The 12616-nt window shown below is 38.6% G+C and overlaps 1 protein-coding gene and 1 long non-coding RNA gene across 13 annotated transcripts in view; one reads left to right on the forward strand and one right to left on the reverse strand.

Moving 5' to 3' along the window:
* Positions 1-12616, reverse strand: part of BACH2 (BTB domain and CNC homolog 2) — a 244345-nt gene that overhangs the window by 68931 nt on the left and 162798 nt on the right. The window lies entirely within an intron of this gene.
* The window catches only part of LOC133383179 (uncharacterized), a 28208-nt gene that overhangs the window by 9452 nt on the left and 6140 nt on the right, over positions 1-12616 (forward strand). The window lies entirely within an intron of this gene.

Raw genomic sequence — 12616 nt, forward strand, 5'->3', positions numbered from 1 at the left:
TCTGTTAAAGTTACCATTTACTGTGCAGGAAACAGAACTGGTGGATTGTGCCAAAAATCATTAAGAACTAAGCAGAATGAAGACTAGAACACACACATACACTTTGAAAAAACCAAATGAGGAAACATGAAATAATTTACAACTATGTGAAGTTACCAGCTATTTGGGAGTATAAAAAAAATCCAAATTAATTACCAATTACAATATCCAAAAACATGAACATAAAGATAGAAATAATGAAATGTAATTGTACGTTATTATGATTCTTTAGCTGTTGCAAATATGATACAAGAATGATCTAGATTAATAATTCATTCAGCAATAACGTATCAGGAAAAGAAAATTATACGGTGCCACAATTCTCACACTGATTTCTGTAATTACAGATTACAACAGTGTTAGCAATTTAAAAAAGGTTAGGGAGCGGCAGTAATTTGCCATGTCATCTTCAGCTGCTTTAATATCTCTTTCTTGGAGCACCAGGATAATTGGAAACACAATAATGGGTCAAGTAGGACTACGTGACCTTGCCTTTGCATCTATTGGCAAACATGTTGAACATGGGTATATTAGCAGCCACTAGTCATAAATTGTTCATTCCAACTGTTTACATAACTTGTACATGCAGGACAAAGGGCAAGATTCAAAGGGGCTAAGAATAACTAAAATAGTAAAAGGATCATTCAAAGTGAGAGTTAAGCATTTGTAAGTCCCGCTGATTTTAATATGTCAGGTATAAGCACATGCCTATTTTTTTCATTGAAATCTGTGGGACTTACAACAGAACACATGGAAACAAGAGTGGTAGAAGATGAAAAAGCAGATGACCTTTTAGATGTCATGAGGCACAGAGGAAGTGGCAGATGGATTGGAGTACATTAGAAACAGGGCCAAACTGCTTGAATTTGATATGGGAAGTAATGAGTGCCCATAGCTAAATGAACACTTGCACTATATTGCCTGTGTGCGCACAGAGGTTTTGAAGAATAAATACTACTTGAAGATGTATTACACTCACAATAAGAGTTAGAGTTAGCTAAGTCACAATAATAATAATAATAATAATAATAATAATAATAATAATAATAATAATAATAATAATTTTTATTTTTTGAGTCGCCTATCTGTCCGGGTTAGCGGACACTCTAGGCAACTTACAATATCATAAAAACACAAAATACATCAACAACAGTCACAATTAATTTAAAATCAACTTCAGTTAATACAACAGATAATAATAATAATAATAATAATTTATTAGATTTATACCCCACCCTTCCTCCCAGTAATGCAGCGGGAGTACAGAGATGAAAGTCCTAACAACACTTTACTGAGCAAACTGAACAAAAACAGTGTATGATTTGAGGAGAAAGGAATAGAGAGATGTTCTCTTTCAGTTCAGGCCCTATGCATAGGGTTGTATTCAACTAAGTCATACTTAGAGTAGATCCATTGAAATTAATGAACCTAAGTTAGTCAAGCCTATTAATTTTAATGCTCGTCTTATTTACAGTAGACCCATTCAAAACCATTCATACAAACAAACTTACACAGGAAAACTCCCTCAGAACTACACAGCCAATCAGAGCACATGCTATCTAGTAAAGATCATGCTACTTTCCCTGGTTGCCATGCAACACCTCCACCCCTTCTCTTGTGTTTCACTGACACTGAGAACAGAATTAACCCTTAAGTTACAAACTGAATGATCCCTGCAGTTGTACAGTTGTACAGTTGTACAGTTAGGTGAATGAACCAGGACGCACCGTGCTCTGAATCTGCATAGACAAGAGACTGCTCCTTAAAACTGGGGTTTATTCTCCGGTTTTACACTAAAAGTTGAAGATGTAACATTTTAAATATGGTGGAAATGGTTTAAGAGCACATGTGTTGACCTGAAAACCAAATGCAGGGGAATGCAAAGTATGTGCTTCAAACAATTTCCTCTGCATGTAAATATGTTTTTTAATAATGTTTTAACCCTTTTAAAAAGTTTTTTAAATGTTTTTAACGCTGTTTTGTCTTAATGTATTTTAAGATTTGTTTTTATGATGTTTTAAAGTGTTTTTAGTGCCTTGTTTGCCGCCCTGGGCTCCTGCTGGGAGGAAGGGCAGGATACAAAATAAATAAATAAATAAATAATGTTCTGTGGTCTAAGGAATAACAGTTAAGGAAGGAGTTTGTTCTGTCACTTAAATCCTTCTTTGTTCTTCTACCAAGAAATAATAATAATGTCTCAGGTGTGACAATCTAAAAAGACAAGGGCAATTTGCAGTGGACTACGTTAGTATGGGCTCTAACTTTCTTCCACAAGTGCTCAACATACTGTTGTTAGCAGCCACTAGAAATATATTGCACTGGCATGGAAATTCTCAAAACAACTAGACCAATCCACAAGTTAAGTTGCCTATAAATGTCACAGCCCCACTTGAGCTGCTACTATTATTCAGTTGCATCCACGTGGAACATGTTTTAATTGGCCCTGAGTAAATGCTTATTTATGAAGGGAGAGTGCCAATTAATCAGGGATGACAGATGTGGAGATTTCTACAATCTTCAAAATTATTTTGTCTCCAGCATTCTTAGGTTCTGAATATTTTTAAAGGGCTGATATGAATTCTGAAGGTTAAAAACTGGCAGTCTTAATTTAACGATAAACAAACACAGAATCTGTCAGCAAAAAAGGGTGTGCCGTTCCTTTCAAACTTAAGGCAGAGCTTGGAAGTAACTCGTTACAAATAACGAGTTACTTATAATTTATTACTTTTTTGAGTAACGAGTGGGTAACTTCATTACATTTTGCTGATAACAGAGAAAGTAGTAACTTCATTACTTTTGAGCTATAACTGTAACGTTTCCAGAATTACTTTTGGGCGTTACTTGGGGGGGAGCAAGGGAAGTCTTCTGCCCCTCTGATTTGTGGATAAAAATAATGTGCTTCAAATTGGGCTTCTGTGCAGTGTTGCTCTTCCCTCGTGTTCTATGGGTGCTTAGGAAGCAACCAGGGAGGAGATGAAGAGTGAGACAGGGTGGAGAAAACAATTGTTTAAAAATGGACAGGAGTGGAGGGAGAAAAGAGCCGGAAGGCAAGGAAGCAGTAGAAAAATGGACATGAAGAACTGGCTGCCGAGGTGAGAGATGATGACGTGTGTGGCGCGCAAAGCTCAAGGTGGCTTCTGCCTCCCTCCCCACTTCTCCTCTCTTACCAGCTTGAAAGTTCAAAACACTAAAAAAAGACAAGTTCATAGCTATAACTCCAGGCCAAACCAAAGTTAACATGTCTCTGAACCCCAAAATATATGTTGGGGTACCCCATATCATATATCGCTGTGATCTGGGGACTCTCCCTGTCAAGAATATCAACAAATTTATTCATTCAAAAGTATCAGGGTTCTGAAATGCTCATAAATGCATAATAATGTCATAAAAACATAAAGTAACTGGGTGTGCCCACCCCACAATCTGCTCTGAGCCAGGACAACTCATACGTGTCCTCTACGAGATTCCAGTGTGTCCCGCCTGGCCCAGAGCTTTTGCTAGGTGCATGGCAGGGATAAAGGCATCTATGCACAACCCAAAGCGACAAAAAATGCAGAAAACAATAAGAAACTGGGGGTGCCCACCCAAAAATCTGCACTGTGCCAGGCAGTAGTGTAGTGGCAAATTCAAAAGTGCAGGGTCCCTTCATGATAGTCTCAGCCACAGCGTTATTTTGCTCCTGGGTTGAGAATGAGGTCCTTGTTAATGCTTTCTCCCACAACAACTGATATCCCTCAGAGACGATCAGTATGAAAGGAGAGAGTACTAGCTACTGAAAAGAATCTTCTCAGTGGATGACTCACCTCCTTTCACTCTGATTGGCTCCAATCAGCAGGAACGGACAAGGAAGCATATTAGAAGACTCTTCTCAGTGGCTAGCACACTCCCCTTTCATGCCGATCAGCTCATATGATGCTGGAGACATAGGGACCCTGCTGGGACCCTGCTCCCAAAAAAGGAAGGGGTCTAAGACTCCCTGAGCCCCTGGACAACTACACCCCTGGTGCCAGGACAAATCATACATCCTAGGAAGGGGGAGGCTGGCCTCTACAAGATGCCAGTACTTCCCACCTGGCCTATAGCTTCTGCTGGGTGCAGGGCACTCAGAAGGTCATTTGTGCAGAACTAAAATAATGAAGAGTAACTAATGTGGGGTGACCACTCCAAAATCTGCTGTGGGCCATGAAGCATCATTCACCTGAGCAAAGGAGAGAGTGTCCTCAACGAGATGCCACTGCATCCTGCCTGGAATGGATTTTCTTGTGGACACACAAAACAGATATGTGCATCTATGCACAACAAGCAATGTAGAACATATATAAGGAACTGAGTTTTCCACCCCAAAACATGCTTTGGGCACTACAAGTCATACATCCATGCATCCAGGAGAGGGTTCCCACCCAGTTCAGAGCTTCTTTTGTATGTATGTTACAGACAAGGGCATATATGTATTAGAAAAATAGCAAATATGTAGAGGAAAGAAAATAAGAAACTGGAGTGCCCATCCTAAAAGATGATTTGTGGCACCACATATCATACTTCCATGCATTTGGGAGAGTGTGTTCTATGAGATGCCAGCTATGCATACTTTAGTTTAGAGTGTCATCTGTGAAATTACATCTTCTTCAAGAAATCATTGTTGACTCTGCCACAAGTCCTTCTGTCAACAACATCAATGGCTTTTAAAAATAACTGAGCTATAACAAAGTAAGTGACAGGGAAGACCAATACACATTTTTAAAAAATCCACATAGATCATAAGCACTGTCTGTAAGCACTGGCATAGCATAGAAGACACCCTATCATTTTCTGGGGTGTCTGATTTGTCTTGGCCCAGAGATTTTTGTGGTGAACACCCCCGGATATTTATTCTTTGCTTTGCTTTTTGGTTGTGCATAGATACCCATACCCCTGCCCTGAGCCCAGCAAAAGTTGTGGGCCAGGCGGCATTTCAGAAGCCTGATAATTTTGACTGAAAAAAAAAAGCAACTGTTAATACAGAAGGGAAGCCAAGAAGATGCTAAAACATATCTGATCTGAGGAAGAGAAAAGGGGGAAAGCAAAGTTATAATCAGATGCAATGAAGCCTAACTGCATACAAGAGCAGTTAATGAAAAAAAATGGAAAGATGAGTAGCCAGCTTTCAGTGAGCAAAAGAAACAGCAATAGCAGACTGTACAGAAACAACACTGACATCTTTTTTTTTTAAGGACAGGGAACATACAGGTTATGAAGTAGGCAGAATGTTGCTAAATACTAGGAAGTTGATGGAGAATTTACATGGGAGTGATTTTGGTAAAAAGGTCACCAAAGGTGAGCCAGCAATGACAACAGAGAAAAGCAAATGTCACTCCTCAGCCATGCAAAAAAGACAGATCAGAAATAGCCAATTGGGGACAAAGGCAGTGGCGCTCAGGGTCAAAACAAAACTGTATAAATGAGCAGCAATTGTACAGCAATAGGGAGTGCAAGGCATGCAAGGCGGCATATTAAGAACGAAGATAAAGATAACTAGCCAACACAAAACAGAAGCCTAGGAGGGATAAAAACATAGATAACGATAAAGAAACAGACCCAATGAAAGGGGCTGATTTCAAAGGCCACCCAACCTCAGTACCAACCAGAATTAGGAATTTGCCCTTAAGACTTTACATAGGACCTTAGTTCTAGACATCATCTCCAATTTGGTTTCCTGCTCAACTTGTCAGGTGCCCAGTCAGGGATTCCCGATGCTCTCCTGAGCAGGATATTAATTGTAAATCAGAACAAAACAAGCTAAATAATTCTGTTTCTACTCCTCTTCCAAAAAGAAGGGTAAATTGGCGAATTCTTCTTTAAAAATTGAGAAAGCAAGAGAGGTTCTTGTAAAGCAAGACCCTTTAAAACAGATCAGTGCCATGTTCTGTCACACAAGGTGACTTGCACAAAGTGAATGATGCTTTTCAAAAAATATTTTTCAGGGACTTGAGAGATGATCTTTGCCATATAGGAAGTAGCAACACACCCAACATTTGAGCATCCATTCTAAAATTGTGCAATGAACATCTTCCCTACAAGGCAATTTTTCAAGCAATAATGAGAGGATGGATATGAGAGACATGAGAGGGATTGTGTGCTTATTATAAGTGTATCAATCTGACATCCCTGATGCTAAAACTGTCTGCCTCATAAAGATTCCTAATTATTTAATACTTCACAAACTATGGATGTTTGACAGAGAAATTGATATCTACGTTAATCATAACTCAAGTAGTGTACATATTTTTATTAACATTATTTCATAGTAAAATGTGCAATTAATCACTTGCCTTTACACCTCCCCCCCCGCAAACTCTCAAACAGCTGGAAAAGGCCTATTTAAGCTTCTGTGCAACTATTTCCAACAGCTATTTACCATTTCAGAAACCTGAGGAAACCAGCACAGAATACTTTCTAAGTAAAGTGAGATATTGCATCACAGTACTGGAAGGACAGAAGACTGCTGAGGTTAACATGACAAACCTTGCCCATCAGGGAAGAGAGGTTAACGCTGAAGATTTTTTTGTCCTTCAGTAAAAAGCACCAGTGTTTCCCCATTTGTCACAAATAGGCGGATGGCAATGAAAAACATCAATTATATTAAAAGAGATGTACTATTTAAATAAAGTCAGTTATAAGTAATAGCAGTAATAAGAAAATGCACAACATTATCTATATCTATACATTTTTAAAATAGTAGGCCACCCTATAACAACGTTCTCAGAGTGGCTCACAAAAAGAAACAATTTAAAATACAACAACAATAAAAACATAATGGTCTGGTTCGCATTTAATACAACACCATAGTTTTTGTAGCTAAAGCAGTGTTCTTCAACCTTGTTGGACTACAATTCCCATCAACCGCAGCCAGCTTACCCAATAGCCAAGGATGATGGGAGTTGTAGTCCAACAACATTTAAGGACCCCAAAGTTGAAGAACAGTGAGCTAAAATGTGACTTGTTTGAATGTCTGAACCCAGCCCAGCAGACTAACCATGATTTGTTTTCTGGCTTAATTATAGTTTGGTGTTCATGTCTGAACCCAACAGCCTTGCTTAACAATGGTTTGTTTGACCATTCCACCCCAGACACTTGCTGAGCTATAGAGGTATGAGGCATGAACAGTTGGAAAACAAACCAAGCTTTGGAAAAACATGCCATGGCTTGTTTGCTCATCTGTATTGAACAAACCATGGTCAAAACATAGCATGGCTTAGCATTATGTGTGATTACAGCATGATGTGTAATTGTCCTCTCTGCAGTTTAGAGATACTATCCTGAAAACGGGAATGTTTTTAGTGTCTAATACTAATTGATCTGCTTCTAGGACAAATGCCTTCTTTTACTATAACCAGCCAAATCTGGTAATTCTTAACAACTGTATAGAATCATGGCTGCATGAGTTTTTAAAAAACTGCATGAACGTTCCTCTTCACGGTGCTTGAAGGACTATCCTTTCAGTACTGCTGCAGTGTCACAATTCTATAAGCTATCTGGAAATGCTGGCATAACAAATTTTACAATCAGGCCATTAATGTGCAAGACACTTCCATATTCTTAGCTCATTTACCCTCAACGGCTAGCTTGAGGGCAGCTTTTGACATTTTACTTTCTCTACTCATACTTCCTCCAAAATGCATGTAGGGAAGCACCCAGAAATAGCTGGATGATCAGATGAGTGGGCTCCTACTGGGAGGAAGGGAGGGACATAAATCAAATAAAAATAAATGAGTATACAAGACATTAGAAAAGGCAGTCACGAGTTTCACACACTCATTTGACCATCCTGGTATTAAGGATGTTGCATCTAGCTACATCCATAGGCATGCTATGTTCAGGGAAACATCCCAAGAGAAACTTTCCTCAATATGTGTCAGAACAGAGTCAGAGTACAGTCAATACAGTCCTGCTGCAAGAAGTGAGGACAACTTGCATAGGCTCAACCAGTACATTACAAATTGTGCAAAGCTTTTAAGCTATTTGGAGCTCAGAGTAGAATAAAAATAGTTTATTATGCTTCAAAGGAGGTATGTTAATTACATTATGAGTAATTAATCCTTTTCCAGAAAAAGTGACCAAGCACTCAAGCCTCTTCAAGAATGCAAAGAGGTAAAGGTACCATTTCATCTGTATATAGACAACTTGTACGCATACTGATAACACTGAAATCCTACCTTTGCCCACCACCCCTACACCAAGATGACCTCAGTGGTTTTCATGAAAATGTTAAAAAGCATGGTGGACATGATGGAACCCTGCAAAATACCATGGCACAAATGCATTAGTCCCCAAGCACCACCATCTGGAATTGGCTAGCTAAATAGGAATAGAGCAGCATATGCTTTTTACAAATGCTTTTTACAAAAGCTTCCTTGCCCTTAGACAGTTTTCAGTTGTCTAAGTGATCAGGCCAGGAGCCACTCACAAATCTCACTGAAATATTACATTATTTTTGTAGATGGGGAGCTGAGTTTGAAGGACAGCAATTTGCCCGAGACCACCCATGGAATCTTGGCTCAAGATCTCAGGTTTTTCTAGGGCTACCTTCTGAATTGCATTGTTTGATTAGAAAGACACTTGTAGGAATTAACACCCCTGCTTTCCCTTCTTATTTGATGTGGTGATGTCCTACACAGTTTGACAGAAAGAAGAGCTGCTGTGCCTTGTTGCAGTTGTGTTGAGTCTTAATTAAGAAAAATCAAAGTAGCTGGCTCAGCAATCGCCTGCCATAGCAGTTTCCTGTTACTGAGAGGTTTCTTTGAAATCATAAACACATTGCAAACACATGGGGGGGGGGAACCACTTTTCCTACACTGATTGCCCACTTGAACTTTTCAAGAAGGTTGTGTTTATTTAGCATGGCTTTTGGAATGCTGCTTTTGACAACTGTCTGTCCTGGAAAACACTCTTTAGTAGCAGTGACATCAAGCTAAAAAGATTAAATACCAGCTTTATAATTAAATAGCAAAATCTCCATCAAAATAATTATCAAGCCAGCTCTTCCTTTTTGAGATTGTGAGGAGGGGGGAATCTCTCTTATTTTAAAATTCAAAATGTTTGTCCTTCAAAGTCAGAATTTGGTTTGGCATATTAGAAAAAAAATACATCTGGACAATATAGATGCTGTATCAACAGATAGATAAACTGGAAAAGTGCAACAATTTTCCTGATTTTAGGGGGAGTTGGGGTTGCTATGAACCCCAATTAAACATATGTGCAATTGCACTTCACCTGGCAAACAGATTCTCTTGGGGTATGAAATTATCTTAATAGTGCAATGACAAGTACTTTAGTAAGAACAGTTTATACTAATGGATTTTTGAAGGAAGAATAAAGCTGCTCTTCTCAAGACAGAGATTTAGTATCAGGGAACTTCACACAATGCCAGTGGTGTGTACTTTACTCTGTTTCACAAAATCTCTCATAATTCAAATTCCTCTGTGCATATGTCACATATGAACAAATAACTTCATTGTTCAGAACGTATCTTCATATGAACATTGCTGCTGTTGGGGAATAGTGTTATTTTCCATTTTTTCCCCTTACAGAGTGGGAACAAAAGTGTTTTTTTGAAGTGCAGTTTTGGGAACTTCAATAAAAATAGAAAGCTTTACATTTCAATTATCAGTTTAATGACACTATGTTAATTTATTGTTTACAGCCCTTGACATATAAAACAACACTATAATTAAAGCAGCACTGATGTTAATGAATTTACCTTTGATAAGGAAATCCAAGCCTATAGGAAAATTTTGTCTCAAGAAAAAAAATATACTCTTCAGAATTCTTTAAAAGGCAAGTACTTATAATACAAGTTAAGATCTAAATATGCCATATTTAAATATAAAACAGCATCTTTTTCTGTGGCAAAAATTCACCTTTGTTCCACAGTGGAAGGCCAGGTGATGCCAAGGAGGGACTGGAAATAGCTAGTGCACCCCGGACATCTTATTGTATGAGAAGGACGTCTGTAATAGGGATTCCGTGTTACACATAGTGATGCTACAACTCCACCCAAGGGCCAATCACAGTCTTTCAGTCTAAACACTTCACATGGTTGTTGTGAGGATAAAATGGGGAGGCAGAGAACCATGCACACCACCTTGAGCTCTTTGGAGGAAAGGTGGAATAGAAATGTAATAAATAAAGAAATAATAAAAAGGTCTTCACATGATGCATAGTTGGAGGACTCCTACTAATGTTACTACACACACACCACTAAACCCTTTGCCCAGGGTGGGGAGAATAAAGAATCCCTGTGAGTCAAAGAAGTGACACACCTCCTTAGCAAATGCAGTTTACCAAAAAATGCTCAAACTGGCATTATTTGATTCACATAAGAAATGGGATGAGAAATTGAAGAAACAACATCTAATGAGAGATTCCACACACATACCACACCACACACAAAATGAATCCAATCTACTTGTGCGTTATTTTTTTTTAAGGAAAATGACATTCCTCCAACAAGTCTCTGCAAAACTTGTTAGTCTGTCTTTCCTAAAGGATTCCTCCCACCCCCACTCTTCCTCCTGCCACAACAATCCTTACTCCTTTTGTTGCCCTGTTCATTATAGCAATCTTTGTGACTTCAGCAAGATCTCTCCAGTAAGCAGAAGTTTCAGAAGATACCATGGAAAAAGGAAAATATACAATAGACCTATGGTATTATGAACAAAAGAACCAAGCACAAATTGCATTTGAAAACAGAACCAGAGCACTCCTTTCTACCTCTCGGCTTGTAAATGAAGAGGCTGGGCTTCATGATGGGGACCACACAAATATTTAAGAGATCAAACTTCACTGTTGGATCTAAAGGTCTCTGGAGCTCTGTTACTTGCACAGTTTTTTTAAAAAAAAATTGAGTAGGAGCTTATCACATTATTATTATTCTTTAAACTTGGGAAACTGTGTATTCCCAAAACAAAAGGCACACAGACATATACATAATGGGTCCTGTGAATGTATATGTTATTAACAAAATTATGTTAATAGTGCAATGACTCTGCACAAACACACAAATAAAAACCACTCTGGTGTTTGCATATATATTATTGATAGGGTTTCCTTGTGTTCCTTTAGAATGCCATGTTAGAAAACTAGTGTACTGTGCTGGGTGAGAGAAACTAGGCTGTGAACCAGAAAATCCCTGGTTCAAATCTTACCTCTGCCATGAACTCAATATTTATAAATGGCTTTCTAAACAAGGCTCTCAAGCTTTAAGCCCCATCTCCAAATCAGCAGTATGAGAATAATAGTAATGGCTGACCTTATGGGGCTTTAAAAAGAATTATAATGCATTGAAAGTGCCTTGAACACTCAGAAAGCGCTATAAAAATTCTGATAATTATTCTGAAGCTTATAAAATTAAATATATTAGATAGAAGAGACTGTTGCCGAAGAACTAACAGACACACAGACTGAAGAACTACACAGGAAGTATTGCACACACAGAGGGTTTTGAGTCTACCACTTTCAGTGGCAGTCTGCTAAAAAGCTTCTCCCGAAAATCAGGAGACATCTCAGCACTAGTCTGGTGTAGGTGTCTTTAGAACCCTAAGCACATATGCTTAATAAATATGGACTGTTATAATAGGTAGCAGTTCCATCCAGCAGGGGGAACTGCAGGGAGACTGCCATGGAGATTTGGGGGCTGAGCTCTAGAGTAAAGGTCAGGTGGAAGGAGCCTGAGCAAGCATGGTAGATCTTGTAAGCATTCTCTTAATAAAGCTTTAGTTATAGCAAGCAGGTTTCTGTCTTCTCTCAGCAAAGAAAGCACTATTAAAACATGGTGTCAGAAGTGAATCTACTTTTCTGAAGAAAAGGAGGGCTCGAGCACTATTGCTTGCAAAGGCATCAAGCACATTGGTGGCAGAAGAAGATAGTTTGGCAATGGCAGCCAGCATGATTCCAGTTCCAGGGCCCATGGACATGGCAGGTGATATTTTTAATAACTGGATGTTTTTCAAAGCGCAGTGAGAGAATTATGAAATAGCAACAGGATTGGATGGCAAAGACAAAAAGATTAGGGTTGCAACACTGCTATCAGTGATGGGGAAAGAATGTCATTTGCTCCAGCAGCACCTTGATATTACAGCAGCAGACAGACAAGATCCTTGCAAATTGCTAGAAGCCCTTCAAAGGCATTTTATTTATTTATTTATTTTTATTTATTTTATTACACTTTTAAACCGCCCTATAGCAACAGGCTCTCAGGGCGGTGTACAATATGATAAAACCACATTTAGAACCAGTGAATGTGGCTAAAACATGTAAATATAAAAACATTAAAATAGATTAAGACAAAAATAGAACATTACACTAATTAACTATAACATTAAAATTTTGAACCTACTAGAAATGTTATATATGAACGATATCTCTTTCACAAATGTGCCCAATAACCTGACGAAACTACAGATCAGTATGTTACTAAATTACGCAAAAAGGCAGATTCAGGTGCATATAGCACTTTGAAAGAAGAATTGATTAGAGACAGGTTGGTTATAGGCATTAAGGACAAGGGAGCACAGCTGAGAATGCTCCGAAAGCCTGCCTT

This window comes from Rhineura floridana, chromosome 4 (genome assembly GCF_030035675.1).
Source record: "Rhineura floridana isolate rRhiFlo1 chromosome 4, rRhiFlo1.hap2, whole genome shotgun sequence".
NCBI lineage: Eukaryota > Metazoa > Chordata > Lepidosauria > Squamata > Rhineuridae > Rhineura > Rhineura floridana.